We start from the raw sequence: 16,215 nt of genomic DNA, 5'->3' as shown, positions 1-16,215 counted from the left end.
CCGACCCGCACATCACTAGTGGGCACGGTTCTATGTGTGTTTCAAACATTTCCGAGAAGGCTTTAAATATATTGGACCAGAAACATGACAGGCTGGAGCATTGCCAGAACATACTGTATGTATCAGTGTTGCTGGAGCAGCCTTACAACGCTTGCAGGTTGCATCTGTGTCTTTGTACATTGTACTCAGTCTTGATTTTGTCCAGTATGTGCAATGTAGTAGTTTAAACTGAATTAGTGCATGTTTGACACAAATGGAGGATGAATGTACTCTTTCTAGGATTTTTTTCCATTCAACCTCCAAAAAACTGTGATGCAGATCTGTTTCCCATTGGGTTTTTATTTTTTAGATAGATGGGCAGTGGAGGGTGAAGATGGATGCATATATGGTTGATATCTTGGCACTGTTGTCCAGTCCCTGTTCTATTATTGTGTCTATAATTGGTGGGGCTGGTAAGGTATTGAAATGTTGCTGTTGCTGTGTGTCGAACTTGCAGGTAACGGAAAAAAAATTTGTGTTGGGGAGTGTATGTTTTGCAGATAGCTGGGCAAATGAGGCAAAGCTATTTCTAATAAATAGGTCAAATACTGTATTTATACCTTTTTCCTTCCAGAGGTAGAATGCACCTGCCTCGCAGGAGGGCGGAAATAAGAGATTGTTGTGTAAATAGGGGTTGAGTTGAGTTGAGTTTTTAACAACTATGTTAGTGGTGTAGTTTGTAATGTTTAGAGGTAGTGAGGAAGACAACAGTGCTGACGATGCGTTACATGAGGATGTTTCAATTTGTAACCAGGCGGGCTGTTCAGCATTGTTTTGACGATGCAACCAGTATGTCATGTTTCTGATGTTTGCAGACCAGTAGTATAGTTGTATATTTGGAAGTGCAAGACTGCCAAGGTTCTTTGGTCTTTGTAGAAATGCTTTACGTAGCCGTGGTGTTTTTTTGTTCCAAATAAAAGAGGTGATTAATTGATCTAATAGATTTTTATGGAGTTTATATGCCCCGAAAGGGATAGAGGTAATATGGACCAGCGTTCGAAATCCTGCTATTTTTTTCTAGGAGCACAGCAATTAGCTTTAAAAAGGTCTTTATAGTGGCGGGTAACTAGTAACTACTATGTAAATTGTGTAAATTGGGTTGAGACCAGTTTAAATGGTAGGTCCGAAATATTTTGATATTGAAGTGACTGAGTTAAGTGTAATCATTTCACTTTTTTCTAGGTTTAACTTGTATCCTGAGGCTTTTCCAATTTTTTATATGATATTCAAGATGGGTGGAACAGATTCCGATGCTTCCGAGATATATAGTATGATGTCATCAGCATCTAATGACATTTTATGTTCATGACCACCTCTGATAACGCCATGAACCCCCTGGTCATTGTGTATGGCGATGGCCAGAGGTTCCATTGAATACTTTATTAATCACAAAATGGAAACAGCACGGAGGTATAGTAAAACATTTAGACTAAAAGGATAACACAAAAAGGTCTTGGGCACTTGTTTCCTTTGTGTTCTTATGTATTAAATTAATTAACAGAGCATAGAATATTAACACATTAATACATGTCATCAACAATACAAATACAATGTTTTGTTTCTGTTATTGTGTTGTGTTGTGTTGTATAATTGTGATATGGAGCTCCCTTGGTCTGAAATAAAGATTTAATTAATTGAATTGAAATAGCTATATTCACAGAGGAGAAAAAGGAAACCATTCATGGTAGGGATCGGGGATGTATTCATAGATTGATGGATGGATGGGTAGTCATAAGTTAAAATGTACTGATTTTTCTCCTCTCCTCTCCTCTCCTCTCCTCTCCTCTCCTCTCCTCTCCTCTCCTCTCCTCTCCTCTCCTCTCCTCTCCTCTCCTCTCCTCTCCTCTAGGTTGTAGCACTAGTAACTCAGTGGAGGACTCCTACTATGAGGATGCAGAAAGTAATTATCCCAGCACCAGGCTCAACGGTCCTCCTAAAAACTCCTGTACGTCTGTCTGTCTATCTGTCTGTCTGTCTGTCTGTCTGTCTGTCTGTCTGTCTGTCTGTCTGTCTGTCTGTCTGTCTGTCTGTCTGTCTGTCTGTCTGTCTGTCTGTCTGTCTGTCTGTCTGTCTGTCTGTCTGTCTGTCTGTCTGTCTGTCTGTCTGTCTGTCTGTCTGTCTGTCTGTCTGTCTGTCTGTCTGTCTGTCTGTCTGTCTGTCTGCCTCTGTCATGTTTGCTGTACTGAACAAGTATGGTAGGGAGGGATATGAGTGGATGGATGAATGGATAAATGCATGGAAGGGTGGGATGGATTCGTAGACAGATGAATGGGTGATGAGTACATGATGAATGAACTGAATGATAGATGGATGGATGGATACAGTGGTGTAAAGTAACTAAGGACATTTACTCAAGTACAAGTACTGTACTTATTTTACTATTATAAACTAGTATTTCCAATTTTCTGTACTTTTACTTCTACTCTTTAGTTATTAGTTATATTGTAGATTTTGTTTATTACAAAACATACAGTAACCACTTCAGCCCTGTATACATTTCGCGATGCGACGCATTGTGAGCTTGTAGATCTGCTATTTTCAAAAGATTTATTTGAAAACTTATTTGAAAAACGTGTGAAATGGGACATTCTGCATAATGAGTACTTTTACTTTTGGTACTTCAAGTACATTTTGATGCCAATACTTTTGTGCTTTTACTCAAGTAAATTTGAATTCCGGACTTTTACTTGTAACAGTAGTATTTCTACATTTCAGTATCGACACTTTTACTTAAGTGAAAAATGTGAGTACTTTTCCCACCACTGGGCGGATATAAATAGATTCATGGGTGGATCTAAACTTGCTTGTTAACGCGTTGTTACGTTCATCTCCTAGACAACGACTCGGACGCCCTGAGCAGCTCCTACGAGTCTTATGAGGAAGACGAGGAGGAGGCCAAGAAGTTACGAAGAAGATGGGCCTCAGAGGAGAGCTCAAACGGGCCGGTCAAAGACTGCCGCATCTGCGCCTTCCTGCTTCGCAAGAAACGCTTCGGCCAATGGTCTAAGCAGCTGACGGTCGTCCGTGACAACAAGCTTCAGGTAGCGGGATATACGTTTTATTTGTATTTGTTATGTTCTTTAGAACAGTGGCTATAAGTGGCTGGTATTTAAAGGGATAGTTCACACCCAAAATGATGTTTTTGTCGCATTCTTAGGACAATAATTTGATGACCGGCAGTGGTTCCGGTAGTTGACACAAAGAGTCTCCTTTGTGTCTCCTACCGGAAACCGCTGCCTACCGGTCCACTGGTCATCAAATTATTGGCTTAGGCATGCAACAAAAACTAAACTAATCAATAGAAAAAACGTTTTTTTGGGGGTGAACAATTCATTTAATATTGTTTTCATGCATTTTCTGTTGTGTGCTCTCTCTCTCTCTCTCTCTCTCTCTCTCTCTCTCTCTCTCTCTCTCTCTCTATATATATATATATATATATATATATATATATATATATATGTATATATATATATATATATATATATATATTATATATGTATATATATATATTTTTTTTTCTCTCTATTTTTCCACCCTTTGCTGAAACTACAAATGATGGATCTTGTATGAAAAGAAATATTTACACCTGTGACAATAAAACACTCTCTCTCTCTCTCTCTCTCTCTCTCTCTCTCTCTCTCTCTCTCTCTCTCTCTCTCTCTCTCTCTCTCTCTCTCTCTCTCTCTCTCTCTATCTCTCCGTCTCTCTCCATCTTTTCCTCTCTCTTCCTGTCTCTCTCTCCCCCCGCTGTCTCTCATTCTCTCTCTCTCTCTCGTTGCCGTACAGCTGCTAAAGAGCATCAAAGACCCACCCCTCACACAGAGCTGCCGCTGAACCTGTGCAATGTCATCTACGTCCCCAAGGAGGGCAAGAAGAAGAGGCACGAGCTGCGCTTCTCTCTGCCCGGCGGGGAGGCTCTGGTGCTGGCTGTACAGAGCAAAGAGCAGGCCCAGCGCTGGCTCAAGGTACTTACTGTACTTACTGTATACTTACTGTACCATCAGCATGGAGAGGTTAAGAGAGTAGGGAGCAGTGGTGGTAAAAGTACTCACATGTTTTATTTGAGTAAAAGTATCAATAATGCAATGCAGCAATGCTCTGTTACAAGTAAAAGTCCGAATTCAAAATTTACTTGAGTAAAAGTACAAAAGTATTGGTATCGAATGTACTTAAAGTACCAAAAGTAAAAGTACTCATTTTGCAGAATGTTCCATTTCAGAAGTTCAAAATGTATAAAAAATCTTTTGAAAATGGCAGATCTAATGCGTCACATTGCGAGCTTGTAGATCTGCTATTTTCAAATGGACAAAATGTATATAGGGCTGAAGTGGTTAATGTGTTTTCTAATAATAATCAAATTGTGACCGTAATAATCCTAAAACGGGAGCAAAAAAACATATATATATTTTTTTCTTTTTTTTTTTGGGTGGCCCACCGGCCGTTTGCCCTGTCTTGGCGGCCTGGAATGGCGCACACTCACACACTGAATTGTCCCAAATTTCCAAGTGGCCAGCACGTCCCTGATTGCAGTGGAGTAAAAAGTACAATATTTGCCTCTGAGATGTAGCGGAGTAGAAGTAAAAGTACTGCAAATTAGAAATACTCCAGTAAAGTACAAATACCTCAACATTTTACTTAAGTGCAGTACTTAAGTAAATGTACTTAGTTACTTTCCACCACTGCTGTGGAGAGGGTTGGGGCTGGAGAACATGACGTCGCTGTCGGGTGGAAACTTTATACGTCCAAAATCGTTACTTTTCAGGAAATGTAAAAAAAGAACCTGTTTTCCAGAGGATCCAGTAGTAGTTATTATTTAGTCACAACAAGCTCAGATTAATTCTTTCCTTTGGTTAAATATTTATAAAACATACAGACAGACTTAACCACCTTTACTTTCACCATAATATTTAGTACATTTTTTCAAAAGTAGCAAGAATAGCAGATCTACAAGCTCACACTGTTGACGATGTAGGGGAGCAATATTTATGAAAAAAACACAAAACAATGAAATACAAGGTTTCTACTACCAGACAGCAAAGGATGATTTAAAAACAGAGCCTACATTCTCTGCTGCGTCATTGCATAGCAATTGAAGATTGGATTATTTTACTACGTACACATTTCATGAAGCTTATGCAAATTAAAACCGAAAGCTTCCCGGGAGGGTTTTGTGATGAAAACATTTAATCAGCGAGTCACACATTCACAGGAAAATCTTATTGGTCAAACAGCAGAATCAGAATTCACCTTACAAGACAAAGACATTTGTCACGTAAGGTATGTGGATCGATCACGCTGAATGCTATAGTAACATCTAAATTATTTACAACTTACGAAAATAGTTGTAAACTGCAGACTCACTCATTTTTCACTGCAGTCTAAAAACTCACCTCTAAACTCTACCTCACCCCCTAGAACTCCTCATTCCTTGTATCTGTGCTCACCGTTTAGTTATTTATAGATCCTAGTTTGCTATGCAGATGTGTTGTTTACTCGTTCACTTATGTTATTTAGATAGAAATACTGTTTGCTTGACCACTAATGCTGATGTAAGTGGCTTGGTATAGCAGTGTAAGTAGATGATTAAATAAATAAATATTGATTATTGCACGCAATGAAGATGTACCGTACACGGAGGATAGTAATATTACATTCCACAATGTATGTACCCAACCTGGTATGAATAAATGAATGAACTATCACACACATGGAGTACGCTCACACAGAGTGTGCAGTATATACACATTCTCATGCCAGCATGCAGCCCTGATGAATGGTTTCATATCAGTGAAGTAAGAGCCAAGGGATCTGTGCCTGGCTGGAAAAAACTTTAATACTGTACATTCCAGATTACAGTTTGAGGTGTGATCCTGGTACAGTACATTCACACCAACACTCCAGGGATAGAGGCCTGAGAAAACAAATACGGCCGACCTTCAGACTCAAGTATTAGCTTTCCCTGATTAATGGACAGAGAGCGCCATTATTCTGGTTCAGGTTGTTTTTTCTTCCTTTTATGCGGGCGGGACACACGCACACACACACACACACACACTCTCACACACTCTCTCACACACACCACACACACACACACACACACACACACACACACAACACACACACACACACACACACACACACACACACACACACACACACACACACACACACACACACACAACATGTGGTATTGAGGCTTGTGTGTGTGTGTGTGTGTGTGTGTGTGTGTGTGTGTGTGTGTGTGTGTGTGTGTGTGTGTGTGTGTGTGTGTGTGTGTGTGTGTGTGTGTGTGTGTGTGTGTGTGTGTGTGGTGTGTGTGTGTGTGTGTGTGTGTGTGTGTGTGTGTGTGCAGGTGGTCCAGGAGGTGGGCAGCCAGGCCAGCAGTACTGATGGAGTGGAAGGAGCTCCTTCTCCTATCATACAGAGGAAGATGGAACTGGACAAGGTGTGTGAGTGTGAGTGTGAGTGTGAGTGTGAGCGTGAGTGTGAGCGTGAGTGTGAGCGTGAGCGTGAGCGTGAGCGTGAGCGTGAGTGTGAGTGTGAGCGTGAGCGTGAGTGTGTGAGCGTATGCGTGTGCGTGTGCGTGTGCGTGTGCGTGTGCGTACATGTGTGAGCGTGTCCGTGTGTGTGTGCGTGGTCAGGTAGGTGTGTATCACTATGGCATGTATGCAGTATGTGTGTGTGTGTGTGTCTGCTTTGGCAATGTAAACGTATGTTTTCTCATGCCAATAAAGCCCATTGAATTGAAATTGGTGTGGGTGCGCGTGCGCGTGGCGTGGCCGTGCGCGTGCGTGTGCGTGTGCGTGGTGTGTGTTTGTGCGTGTACTTGTTGTGACCTCTCTAACGCAGTGTTGATCTGCAGCAGGTGTTCCTGGTTCCTGACAGGGCCGGCGTCTGACTCAGACAGCGGGCCCACAGGGGACAGTCTGTCCACTGGGCACACACAGGGACAGACAGCCGGACGGGACGGCACTGACACGCTGAGTATGTCTACCATCACAACCTGTACTCATCCTACTTTCAACTTTTGTTTTAGACTTTTAAAAGTCTTATTTATACCTGGTTGCGTATGGCGTCTCGCACCAAAAAATAGCAGATCTACAAGCTCACAACGCATCACGGAGTGATGCGTTGTGAGCTTATAGATCGGCTATTTTCGGCGCGAGACGCCAGCCCACAGCTATCTCTCCTGGTGTTTTAAAACCTTGCTGCTGTCACTGCTATGACACTTCAATTTCCCTCTGGGGATCAATAAAAGGTTTCTATGTCTTATTATTTATCTTACCTTAGTAGTAGTAGCTAGCAGCCAGTAATAGAGGTAGTTGTAACAGCCGTATACTGTCGTAGCAGGAGCCGTACCAGTGATAGTAGTAGTAGTAAATAGAAAGCGCTCAGTAGATAGCAGACCAGCCAGCACAAATGTGTCCTGAAGTTGGTCTTTTTTACAAAGACAAACATACAAGAAAAGGCAAACTGAAATTGGTGAGGAAAATATGACATCATTGCAGTATAGGCCTGTCACAATTATTACATGATCGTCTGTAATCGCAATTATTTTTGCATAATCGTTTCCATGTTGAAAAATGTTCACACATTTTCAAATATTAAAAATAGCAGAAATAGCTGATCTACAAGCTTACTTCGCGACTTGTAGATCAGCTATTTCTGCAATTTTTACATGTATAAAATGATTCAATATGTCAATAATTTCTTTGTAGATTTAAATTATTTGTCAGATCTCCCTGTACAATTTTTTTATTACGAAGCCTAAAAGGCAAACCATTTTTTTTTATTCATAATGTTCCAATATTCAATGCCAAACACACAATTACATCGTTAATCGCAATTATTTGAGTGACATTTAATCATTAACTTAAAGGGCAAGACCACTTTGGTAGAGGTTTGGGTTGTGTATTTACCTTGCCATGATGTAACTCCAAAGGTGGACAAGAAATAAAAAATAATTGCTCCATTGATTAGAAATTGATAATCTCCTCATTGACTTACATTGTACGGTAAAACAGCTCTCAAAGTCACTCTTTAAGCACATAAACAAACACAAACAAAGTTGATTCAGACAATATAGAACATCACCAAACCCAGTACTGTTTGTTTTTTTTAATAAAAATGTTAACTTCCTGTTGATTTTGCTATTTTATTAAGAAGAAAACCAGGACTGGATCCGTGGATCCGGATCCGGATCTTCAAATAGTAAAATCAGCAGGAAGTTGACATTTGTATTAAAAAAATAAACAGTACTGGGTTTGGTGATGTTCTATATTGTCTGAATTAGCTTTGATTGTGTTCGTTTACGTGCTAAAATAGTGACTTTGAGAGCTGTTTCAGCGTACAATGTAAGTCAATGAGGAGCATATTTTGAATTATCAATTTCTAATCAATGGAGCAATTATTTTTTATTTCTTGTCCACCATTGGAGTTACATCATGGCAAGGTAAATACACAACCCAAACCTCTACCAAAGTGGTCTTGCCCTTTAAAATTTGTAATCGTGACAGCCCTATGGCAGTAAGTCATTAAATATTTGTTGAAAGTTGGAAGATCATTATGTCAGTCAGTGGAGCCAACACAGTGTAAAGGACACAGGGGCGTCTCTACTGTAGCATGCATTTATTATATGAAAAAGTAGAACTTTGCATCTATGGAAAACTGCACTCGCCTAGGCTACTTCCTGTACTAGATAGATATTTTATGTAGGATGTAACCTTCAGTGACTTTCACTTCAGCTTTCCATTATGCCACTAATTGACAATGGAAGTTACCATCAAAATGTAATCATTTCTTCTCTTCCATATAACATGTGAATCCACACATTATGTATTGAAATATTTGGCCACAAACAGACAGACAGATGAAAAGGGTGAAAACATAGGGTTAACACCTTTATATACAGTAGTAGTACTACAAGTTCTAGTAGTTGTAGTAATAGTAACAGTAGTAGCAGTAAGAGTAAATATTATCAGGTTACGGATACAACTACTACTAACTATTATCCTGTTGATTTAGGAGAGAGAAGTCTGTGTCTGTGGATTCAGTGAGGGGAGTTATGAATATAGGCCAAAAGGAAACATCATTGTTGTTCTAAACTGTTTACCGGCCCAGAGGCTCTGAACCCAGGGAGACATGAGAGAGAGAAGGACAGAGAGACAGGAAATGAGGCGCAAGCTGATATGACATCCTTCCTGTCCTCTTCCTGCCATTGTCTCCCAGTGACATCACAGGAAGGTCAGAGGGCAGAGCGCTGCAGCACCTGGTTCATGCAGTCGCTACGTAATTTATTTATTTTTTCAAAACCAATTTTGGTATGATATTGTTCATTGAAAGTCATGTATTGTCATTCTTTTTACCATTTCAAGTCATTTATAGAAAATGCTTTAATTTTTGTTTGCCGGCTAGTGGCTCAGGAGGTTAAGTGGCCGTTTGGAAAGCGGAAGTTTTTTCTAGGCAGTCTCGGTTCGATCCCTGACTCTTCCTGGCTTTGTTTGAAGGTGTCCTTGAGCAAGACACTAACTGCTCCTTTCCTTGCATGGTTTCCTCTGCCATCTGTGTTTGAAAGGGGAAATAAAACGCACATTGTAAAGCACTTAGGATGAAGCGGCTATAGAAATGTAGACCATTGACCATTTATAAAAATGTCTAATTTCCAAAATGACTCAAGTAAATGTGCTCGACTCTCTGTTTTGTAGATCAAGTGGGAAAAAATAGGTTTTTCAAACATAATCCATTTCAGATCACAGGTTTTTGCTTTATCCATCTGCCCCACAGGAGTCAGTTCCTTTAGATAGATACTGCAATAACTGCCTTACTGCATTGCCCACGTTCCAACATATCCCCATTTTCTATGTTGTTGGCTGTCTACAACCCACCTTTATGGTGTTAACTAAGGTTAATTGATGTTTAATCACTTAAGCCTTGCTTTATACTTTATATATATATTGTATTCTAAGCTTGTAGATCTGTGAACTTATGCATCATACACAGTAATTATATTATCGTCACAATATCAATATTGAGGTATTTGTTCAAGACTATTGTGACATTTGATTTTGTCCATATCACCCAGCCTTAGTTTCCCAAACACTGGGTCGGGACCCATGTTTGGGTCGTGGACGCATTTTTATGTGTCACAATTAAATATTGCCTTTTCTTCAACATTTGAAAAAATATTATTTCAAAAGATTTTTGAAAAAAGTGTCCACCAAAAATATATCATTTTCTTTTCCAATCCAAAATGTAATTTTTTTTCAACAAAAATAAATAAATAATAATAATAATACAAATAAATAATAATAATTCTATAATTGTTAAAAACTTTTAGGAAATGTGAGCTTGTAGATCAGCTATTTTCACTATTAAATAATGGTTACTTTTTTGTACTTTTAGGGTCTCAGCTGAAAAAGTTTGGGAACCACTGCCCTAGCGTCTGTCAAAGTGCTCCTTCACTGTCCCATCCTCTGCAGCTCTGTCTGACTGACTGGGCTCCATTTGTCTTCCAGCCAGGGCGAAGCGCGGGGCCTTCTCGGAGCTGACAGGGTCCATGAGCAGAGCAGCGGGGAAGAAGATTAACCGCATTATCAGCTTCTCCAAACGAAAGCCCCCCTTGCCGGGAGACCCCCCGTCCTCCTCCTCCTCCACCCACCAGGACAACCCCCGCTGCGGTGAGGTCAACAACGTGATTAGTAGCCGCTTTGACGGGCTGATTGATTGAGAGTTTGTTTGTTTATTAGGTTGGCTTCACACTGCGTTTCCCCCAAACAAACGTGGGGGGTTTCAAGATGTTTTCTGCGAACAAAGCAAAACGTAAAGCTGCAATCCGTAACTTATTTCAGTGAGTAAAATAGTATTATAACCAATCTGAGCTATTTTTTCGGCCAGATTTGGTGTAGTGGGGAAAAAAGGAATGAACCAAGTAGAGACCCCTGGCCCTGGGGGATCCCGGTCAACCGAAGAATAGCTATATGTTATCCCCTGGTCAGTGTGGTAGAAATGTCTCTCGTGCGAGAGAACCGGGTTCAAATCATGGATAGGACATAAAAGTTATGGATTGTGGCTTTAAACAGAAGAATATTGTGCTATTTTAGTAGAGGTTCGGGTGATATGCCGATATATGGGCGTATCGGGGTTGTTTATGGCTATGTCTGAGTCATAGTTACATGCCTATATATGGCTGTATCTGATTTGTTTATGGTTATGTCTGACATGGCCGCGGTCCGCCCAGTAGCCAATTTTAATATAGGATTTGGTTCTTTCTTTGCGGTCAACACAAAACACGGCTCCCCTGACATTTACAGTAGCACAGACATGTAGCACATGAGTCATGACATGATGGTGGCAGCTATTCTCCACATCTCCAAACAACACAGACACTGTACATGTTTAGCTGAGGTGACTCTGGTTGGAAGTGTGTCATGGAAGTTTACTATTAACTTGTGTGAGCTTGCTACGCCCACCAAAAAATTCCACAAGAGTGAAAGCATGATGAGTCAAAGTTTTATTGAAAGCTTTGAGAATTCAACCCAGCATTGTGTCAATGACGGTGTGTCACTGAGTTCGCCCCAGCATGTCATTTTGAGGCGCTTTCTAAGACCATTTAAGTGGGTGTCTCGCTTTACGCGTACAAACGTGAGCTGTGATTGGCCTACTTATGAGGTCACAACAACAGTAAGTACATGTGTCAAACATGTCCTTATCTTTGTTTGAACAATCAGAATAAACAGTACACTCAAACAGCAAACTCTAAAAATTGCCTCTTACTCTAGCTCTACACAGAGTCAACACTGGAACATAAATAAAATACACAGTTTGTGACCTACAATATGATACCGACAATTACACAGAAAGCTTTAGAAGTATCAATATCTCAAGAATGAACCCTAGTGTGCCTATTCTGAGGGAAACATTAGCCCAAAATAGCAGCTACAAGTTCATAACATGTTGTGTTGCGAACTTGCGACGCGTTGTGAGCTTGTAGATCTGCTATTTCCGGAGAGATTTGGTTAGAGGGAAGAAGGCGCAGACCAAGTACAGAGCCACCTCAGGTCAAGTTTACTAAGTATAGAGGGTTTAATGGTTAAGAACACCTTAGTCTCAAATTAATCACATCCATATTTCATATTGTGTCCTCACTACTGAACCCCAAATGGTCTACTTTACCTGGTTGAGGTACAGGTTCACTTTGTTTTTGAATGACACTATTATTATGCAGGTTATTGATTTGGAGTTTTGGGACAATGGGTGTTTACACAATGGTTCCTGCTTCAACACAATGAATATCCCTCCATTGTGTAAACTTGTCCATTTGGAAAATGAGAAATGAAAATATTTTCAAAACTTTTGTAAGCCATGTAAAGCAAAGGTGATAGCCATTAGACAACAAAAAGCACCTGTTCTAGCAGTTTGTTTAGTTCATTAACATGTGTTAGGTAGTTTTAAGATAAGGGATACGTTCAGATTCAACTTGAATGATCCCTGAAGGGAAGTGAAATCATTTCCGTCGTCAATATTTAGATATTAGCAACAATAGAAGGAAGAAGACAAAATTAGAGCAGACAACGATCTTCTGTAAACAGCAGAGTGGGCATAGATACAGCATAATACACTATGCAGGCATTACATGCAACAAGAAAATGTTGAGGATTTGTATACAGTGAGTCAATGTTATTTATATAAAGCCTGTATAACAACAAATAATTTTCCACCGAATTGCTGTGCAAAAATAAATAGCCCAAATATACATGGGATATGTATGTCCAGACAAAGGACAACAACATTCAACAGTGTGTCAATACAATATGCAGGTCAGGTCAGTTGAATGATTTCAAAATCTTGTGCATAGAGGTACGTTTTTGCACTAATATGGCCAGTCATACTGTATACTATACGTACATTAAAGTTTAATGATTGAACTATTTCAAAATCTTGATTTAACAACTTAAACCCTATATACTTAGTTGACGTGATCCCTCAGGGACCTGAGCTCTGCTAGAATTTCCATTTATGCCAAAAAATAGCTGACCTTCAAGCTCACAACGCTTCGCAACACATCACGTTGATGTGAGCTTGTAGATTGCCGAATGTTCGCCCCATAATAGAGACGCTATTGTTCAAGTCTGCACAAGATCAGTGGAAAATGAATGCAACATATAGACAGCTACAACTGTACACCATTTTTCTTCTGAGTGTGTCCCACAGTAACAGACACCGGGTGTGGAGATCGGGGTGGGAAGAAAGTTCATGTGCCAGTCCTCTTATGTTGTGGTGTGTTGAGAGATATTGTTACTCTGAATTTGACCACAGGGAGTGGGTGTGTGTGGCCTCTCCTTGTTCACTATGTACAGTATATCCTCAAAGATCATTTCAGTTTACGATCCATGTATTTCATGCTACACAGCAGTCCAAATGTATAGACTGTAGGGAGCAATGCTGTTTGAAATCACATCCTTCAGGAAGTGGAATTTCTTCCAAGTCCTAGAACTGACAAGAAATGAAAGAGCTCTAAATCATGACGACTGCAGTTCCTGGTTTTAAATGAACCATAGAAAACTTTAACCACATACATAGTACTGGTAAGCCCCATAAGCTGATCTTCAAGCTCACAACATGTTGCGTTACGATGCCTTGTGACGATGTAGAGCTGCTATTTTTTTTTAATGTTGAACATTTTTGAAAAATTCAGCTTTTTTTAATAAACAAAATAAAAATAGAATTTTCACAAAATAGGGACACCAGGGTTAATGTGTTTAAACTTACCTGCACTGATATCATTGTCCCTTCCTGTCCTGTGTCCACAGGCTACCTGAGTGTGTGTGTCAGCGGGTCCTGGAGGGATCGTTGGTGTGCGGTGCACAGTAGGACCCTGTACCTCCAGAGGGACCCCAGGGACCAGCGGCCCCCGGTTATTTCGGTGCCCCTCGGAGGGGCAGAGGTGGTGCCCGGGGGCCTGGGACCCAAACACCCGTTTGCCTTCCGCATCCTGCAGGGAGGGAACGAACTGGTGGCTTTGGAGGTACATTACAGCAGGGGTTCTCAAACTTTTTCATGTTAAGGACCCCCAAAATTACCCCCTCAAATATTTTGTTGCAGGCACCCCCATAAGCAAAGATTTTAGTTGCAAATGTTCACTTAAAAATATATATATTCAAAGGTTTGCTAAAATGTTCACGATATAAAAAAAATAGCAGATATACAAGCTCATAGCACGGCACTCAGTGCCACGCTATGAGCTTGTATATCTGCTATTTTTGAATAGCCAAAGTATAAAAGGTTAAAATGATTGTGATGCTACTGTATATTAACACATTTTTGCTGGGGACCCCCTGGAACCCTCCCAAGGACCCCTGGGGTCCCCGGACCCCACTTTGAGAACCAATGCATTACAGCACAGTGACAGAGACACCAAATATCCTTAACCACTTAAATACTTTGTTGACCGGGGTCCCCCAGGGCTCTATACTAGATTCTGTAGTGTTTCCCCCTATACCAAAGCTCTTTGCTGAAAAAAGACGATCTCTAAGCTCATAGTCTCGCGTAGCCAGACAACTGTTCCACAATCTCCGAATCAGTGTTGATTTTGACAGCAAATTTTGATTTAGTTTTAGTCATAGTCTTTTGAATAAAATTCCATTTAGTTTTAGTCATATCTTAGTCATTTGAAATGTTTTAGTTTTTGTCTAGTTTTAGTCGACTAAATATCATAAGATTATAGTCGACTAAATGTACAGTTGATTTAGTCGACTAAAAGTATATTATGGGCTGACGGTGACCCTCAAATATGCTTTGTACTGTAGATGTCATTGTTTAATCAAAGGCTATACAGTAATGTTATTTTGGTGCACTTTGTTGCATTAGCTGCCAAACAGCCACAGTATGTCATACGTGTGTGTGTGTGTGTGTGTGTGTGTGTGTGTGTGTGTGTGTGTGTGTGTGTGTGTGTGTGTGTGTGTGTGTGTGTGTGTGTGTGTGTGTGTGTGTGTGTGTGTGTGTGTGTGTGTGTGTGTGTGTGTGTGTGTCCACCAGGCCAGCTGTTCAGAGGATATGGGTCGCTGGTTGGGTGTATTGTTAGCAGAGTCGGGCAGCGCCACCCTGCCCGAGGAGCTACATTACGACTACATCGACGTGGACACTCTCACTGATATAAAACATGCTGCCAGGAACTCCTTCCTGTGAGTCACACATGTCTGTCTGTCTGTCTGTCTGTCTGTCTGTCTGTCTGTCTGTCTGTCTGTCTGTCTGTCTGTCTGTCTGTCTGTCCCCAGGGGGGTCCCCACATGAATTTGGGGGGATCCCCAGGTGATAGTGAAGTGACAATTTAAGGACTTTTAAGACCTTTTTGATACCTAAAACAAAAAACCATTACTGCAACAAAAGTAATCAATAAACTTTACTTTAAAACATTGGCCAAATTGTCAAATAATGTAAGAAAGAGGCAAAGATTTGGAAAATAGCCGATCTACAAGCTCACAAAATTATTTTCACAATATGTATCTAAAAGAAATGGGGGGTCCCCAGTTCAAATATGATTATTTTGGGGGGTCGAGGCCTGAAAAGGTTGAGAACCACTGTCATACACATTGAACATTATTGGACATAAATTACTGAGTTTTTCTTTTTCTCAATCTTTGAGTCTTTGTTATGCTTTGTAATAAGCCCAGCCAGGGACATGGGGGCTGCAAACTTGCTTTGGCAAGAAGAAAACCCACACGCAATGCATCTGCTTGTAACACACTGTACCAATGCTTTGTCTACTGGCCCTGACAGATAGAGAAATCCTATTCGTACTTCGTTGCCTGGGCTTCCCCAGGGCTCTGTCTGTACACAATTCTCAAGGATTTCCCTCTACACCAAATCACTTCGCCGAATGTTCGCCCCCAGAATAGGGATGCTTCAAGTGGTTATAACCATAGAGTTATAATGTATCGGTGATAACCCATTAAGACCTGAGGCCGGTTCTACAAATGTCTTCTAAATCCTAACAGTTTTCTTTTCTTATGTTGCTATAATATCAGTGGTTCTCAAACTTTTTCATGTCAAGGACCCCCGAAATGATATGTATTTGGCCGCGGACCCCCATCTCAAAATATTTAGTTCCAGGGACCCCCCAGAAGCAAAGATTTGAGTTACAAATGTTCGCTTTAAAAATATATCTATTCAAAGATTTGC

At 40.5% G+C, this 16,215-nt stretch overlaps 1 pseudogene across 1 annotated transcript in view; it reads left to right on the top strand.

The window, feature by feature from the left end:
• The window catches only part of LOC308091093 (actin filament-associated protein 1-like 1), a 54,598-nt pseudogene that overhangs the window by 26,589 nt on the left and 11,794 nt on the right, over window positions 1-16,215 (top strand). The window contains exons 6-13 of the transcript XR_013935096.1: window positions 1,889-1,984; window positions 2,875-3,080; window positions 3,826-4,004; window positions 6,392-6,500; window positions 6,925-7,023; window positions 10,554-10,715; window positions 13,848-14,062; window positions 15,073-15,218. The product of XR_013935096.1 is annotated as an actin filament-associated protein 1-like 1 (transcript). The remainder of the gene's footprint in view (window positions 1-1,888; window positions 1,985-2,874; window positions 3,081-3,825; window positions 4,005-6,391; window positions 6,501-6,924; window positions 7,024-10,553; window positions 10,716-13,847; window positions 14,063-15,072; window positions 15,219-16,215) is intronic.

Source organism: Gymnoscopelus braueri (assembly GCF_963280865.1).
Source record: "Gymnoscopelus braueri genome assembly, chromosome: 8".
In the NCBI taxonomy this organism is placed as follows: Eukaryota; Metazoa; Chordata; class Actinopteri; order Myctophiformes; family Myctophidae; genus Gymnoscopelus; species Gymnoscopelus braueri.
This window is presented reverse-complemented; position numbering and strand designations above follow the sequence as displayed.